Source organism: Phodopus roborovskii, unplaced genomic scaffold (genome assembly GCF_943737965.1).
Source record: "Phodopus roborovskii unplaced genomic scaffold, PHOROB, whole genome shotgun sequence".
NCBI lineage: Eukaryota > Metazoa > Chordata > Mammalia > Rodentia > Cricetidae > Phodopus > Phodopus roborovskii.
Genome location: NW_026125709.1, coordinates 612,840 through 617,960, shown reverse-complemented (window position 1 = coordinate 617,960; position 5,121 = coordinate 612,840).

Here is a 5,121-nt window from a genome sequence, read left to right as displayed (position 1 = left end):
AGATGGTGAGGTGATGGATCCAGTGTGGTGGGTATTCCATGGATCTGGCTGGGAAACTATAGCCAGACTACCTGTCCCCTGAGTTCTCATGCAGTACTCCAAATAACTACTCTGTGGGCTGTATCTTCTTTGAGCACTGGGAGCAGGGAGGTGTGTATGGAAACCTCTTTTAAGTCAACTTCTACATACTTCAGGTGCACCCACTGAAATCATGGCAACAAACTTCCAGAGACCTTTTAGTTAAGGACCTTTTAGAAGTTCAGCAATTTGCATTTTAATTTTATATGTAAGATCTATGCATTGTTAATTTTCTGCATGTTGTAAAAGACATCTCATGTAAGAGTAGCACTTCGTTATTGAGCAGTGATTTACAGGAGTAGAATTTGTAACACAAAGGATTTACAAATGCTTTGGAGATATGTCTCATAAAGTAGAAATTAACTGAGGTAGTACTGCCTCTAAAACACAAAAAGATAAGTGTATGCTGACCAGTCCTGTTTGAATTTTGAATGCTAGATACATATTTGTTCACCATGATTTTCCAGACCTTTGACTCCAAACCATTACAAAGAAGCAAGTCCTGTTTTAGACAGCATCTAGTCCCTTACCCTTATCATAGAACTGCCCCGTAACAAGCTGCTCAGAGTGCTATTACAGGGTCACAAGCAACCTTAAAATTTATTATATCATATAATTGCAGTTTTCTTCTCCAGAAAAACATAGTTCTAACAGAGTGGCAATAGGACACCAGATTTTAAAAAGTAAACCAATGATGTATGAGTTTCCTGATAAAGCAAAGCTTTCACTTAGGTCCTCACGCAGGGATGAGAAACATTCTTAGAAGAGATAGTAACAGCCTGGGGACTAGGCCTTGAAAGCTTTTCCTAAGGGCCTGGTGTATTGACAATACAACAGAGAACCTTGTCAAAAACCAGGTATTTGCATGGGAGAGCTGGTAATTGTATGGAACAAAGCCTTTGTGGACAGGTTGATTCAGATCTGTAGATATAAACTATATAGAACTATGGTTCTAAGTCCCAAGGCCACTGTGGTCTTAGTCAGCAATGATCATGAGATACCCTGTATTCCGCTAGCACTGCACTATTTTAGTGTTCTCCTGAGTTTGTCCCATTGATTCGGTTTCTACTTACTTCACGTAAGTGTCCCCTTTGCTTCCATTTCCTCTGTGGAAATAGTATACAAAAGTGTATTCTCCTTAAGAAGCTTGTCATGGGACACATTTAGCCATCCCAGCTTTTTAAAAGAAATATTTTCTACCTTCTATGTTTCCTATCTATCTCATTCCCCATCACCTTCACCTCAGGATCCTATATGTGGAACAGGTCCTTCAGTTTCAGGTATCTGGTAGCCTTTAGGAACAGTACTGAGAACACATTTGCTGTTGAATCCTCTCATCTCCCTAAGTAGCTAGACATGCTGTCTCCAGTCCCTACTGAAATGGTTCAATGAGTAAAATGGAGCTTGAACTTAAAAGCCATTTAAGAAGGATATCACATATGAAATGCAAACTATGTCTAGGCTGGCTCCTCTCTGAGTATTTTCCAGAGGTAGATACATGTTATGTTAGAAATATTAGTCTTTATGGATCTCCTCTGTGGGTGAAGTGATTTCTCCCTGGGAAGGCATATTAATGCTAGAACATATGCAATTTCATCATGTTAGAAGAATGTTTATGAGACAATCTCTTATGTTGATGTAAGTGGAACTAGTTGCATGATGTTGCTCTCCAAAGCAATGGCTTTGCTGTCTTCTGTACTATACCTTCAAAATTCTTAAATTACTGTAACACCTAAGAGATTTAAATTTTCCATTAGAGTCAAGTAACCAACTCTTCAGTGCAGTCACAGGAAAAGCATTTGCATGTGGAACATTGCTTCTGCCTTCAGACCAGTATAAGCAAAATTGTTTACACTGCAGGAAGATTCAGAGTAAGCAACCAGGTGCTGAAGTCAACACTATGAAAAAAGTACATGACTGTGGTAGGGGGAGTCACTATGTCTCTAGTTAGCCACACACAATATATCACTACTTACCCACCCATTCTAAGTCACTAGTCAGCCACACATCTAATTCACTAGCTAGCCACAAACACCAAGAAAATAGTCAGCCACACACACACTGAGACAGTAGTTAGCCATTCACCTATGTGGGTTAATATCAAGATTTTCTATTAAATTTCATTGAGGTACTTGTCTATCTTTGTGCTAATACCATGGTGTTTTCAGGACTATAGCTCTGTAGTAGATCTTAAAGTCAGGGATAATGATGCCTCCTGAAGTTCCTTTATTACTTTATTATACAGGTTGTTTTGGCTATTCTTGTTCTTTTGTTTTTCTTTCTTTTTTCTTGCTCACAGATGTTTTATTTTTTTTCGATTTTATTTATTTATTTTATATAACCAGGTCCATTTAAATTAAAACAAACATGTATAGACAATACTTGTGAATTTGGGCGTCCTTCTTTCCAAACTACTTCCTGCTGGTAAGGTGCGCTGTCATGGGAGATTCGATGAAGATGCAAAAATCCTCGCTGTAGTCTGTAAGGCTGCTTTGTCCAGCTGTTTTGAATGTAGGGTCACCTGGTACTCTGTTTCAGGCGGTCTGGCTTGATCAAGCCATATTACTTTGGAAGCAATCCACATCTTTGCATTTTCTGTGGAAACAAAAATAGTAATCCTTTTCCACAGTAACTTGTCCTTGAACTAAAATTTTGGAGTCAAAGCATTTTTTTAACTTAATTTATTATTTTACATGTCGATCCCAGTTCCCTCTCCCTCTCTCCCTCCCTCCCACCATCCCTTTCTCCCTCCCCTCCTCCCTCCCTCCTTCCCTCCCTTTTACCCTCTCTTCCCTCTCACATGCACTCTAACCACCCTCCCCTCCCGTCCCCCCACCCCAATTCCATATGGTGGAAACAGGAGCACACACCCATACATAAACTCTGAGTTGAAGTAGAACCCAGATGCAGATGGAGAGGACAAGACCAGGCAGCAGAAACACATAGAGATAGCTTACCTGAAAAAGAAGGAGCTATCAGGACCCCAGACAGATAGCTGGGAAGCCAGCATGGGACTGACTCAGGCCCCACTGAATATGGGTCATAGCCAGAAGGACTGAGCAGTCTAACGGACCTCAGACAGTGGAGCCAGGATGTATCCTTGGTGTACAAAAGGACCTTGCGAACACATCCCCCATGGAGGGATAACTGCCTTAATCTAGAGACAGGAGAGAAGCCCTGTTTTTTCAATATAAAGTTAATTATTATCTTTTCAAGGTCAGTGAAGAATTGTGCTGGCATTTTAATAGATATTGCATTGAATCTGTAGATTGCCATTGGCAATATTGCCATTTTTACTATGTTTATTCTACCTATCCATGAGATTGGGAGATCTTTATATTTTCTTGTGTTTTCTTTAATTTCTTTTTGTAGAGACACAAATTATTATTAAATAGTTCTTTCACTTGTTTGGTAAGTGTTACCCCAAGGTACTTTTTGTTGTTTGTGGCTATTGTACAGGGTGATGTTTCTCTGATTTCTTTATCAGCCCCTTTGTTGTCTGAATATAGAATGGCTACGATCTTTTTTTTAGTTTATTTTGTATGCTGATACTTTGCTGAATGTGTTTTTCAGCTGTAGGGGTACCCTGGTAGAGTTTTTTTGTTGCTTATTTAAACTATCATATCTTCTGAAAATAGGGAAATATTGAGTTCTTCCTCTCAATTTGTATCCTATTGATATCCTTTTCTTGTCTTATTTCTTTAGCTAGCATTTCAATTACAACAATGAAGAGATATGGAGACAGAGAGCAGCCTAGTCTTTGTCCTGATTTTAGAGGAATCGCCTTAAGCTTCTCTACATTCAGCTTGATATTTGCTGTGTTTACTACATATTGCTCTTATGTTGTTCATATAAATTGCTGTTGCTGTTATCCATGATATCTCTAAGACCCTTAACATGAAAGGATGTTGAATTTTGTCAAAGGTTTTTTTCTACATCTAGGGAGATGATCATGTTATTTTTTTTTCATTTTCAATTTGTTTATATAGTGGTATATTTGATATAGTTTCATATGTGAAGCCATCCCTGCAACCCAAGGATGAAGCCTACTTGATCATAGTAGATGATTTTTCTGATATATTCTTGGATTCGGTTTTCCCATATTTTTTTGAGTATTTTTGCATCAATGTGCAGGAGGGATATTGGTCTGTAATTTTCTCTTAGATGTGTCTTTGTGTGAATGGGTATCAAGGTGATTGTAGCCTCAAAAATGTGTTTGGTAAAGAAACTTCTGTTTCTATTTTATGGAACAGTTTCAGGAGAATTACTATTAGTTCTTCCATGAATTTTCAGTAGAATTCTTCACTGAAGAAGACATCTGGCTCTGGGATTTTTTTTTTTTTTTTTTTTTTTTTGGTGGAGATTCGCTTTTGTAAATTGTCATATCATCTGCTTGACTTCTTCATTTCCATTTTTTGTCTCCATGATCTAGTTTTGTTTTCTTATTGCTTTAGCTAGTACTTCAAGTACAATATTGGAGATATGGAGAGATATGACAGCCTTGTTTTGTTCCTGATTTTAGAGGAATCCCTTAAACGTCTCTCGATTCAATTTTTTATTGTCTGTTGGTTTGCTGAATAGTGCTCTTATTATGTTTAGGTATGTTCCTGTTACCCTGATGTCCCCAAGGCCTTTATCGTGAAAGGGTGTTGATTTTTGCTGAAGACCTTTTCAGAATCTAAGGAGATTATCATGTTGTTTTCTTTTTCAGTTTGTTTATAAGGTGGATCACCTTGATAAATTTTCGAATGTTAAACCATCCCTGCATACCAGTGATGAAGCCTACTTGGTCATGGTGTGTGATTTCTGTGATGTATGCTTGGATTCAGTTTGCCAGTATTTTATACAGTATTTTTGCATCAGTATTCATGAGGGATATTGGTCTGTAGTTTTTATTCCTCATTGTGTCTTTTTGTGGCCTGGATACCAAGGTGATTGTTGCCTCCTAAAAGAGTTTGGTAATGAACATTCTGTTACTATTGTGTGGAACAATTTGAGGAGTATGGGAATTAGCTCTTCCTTGAATTTCCAGAAGAATTCTGC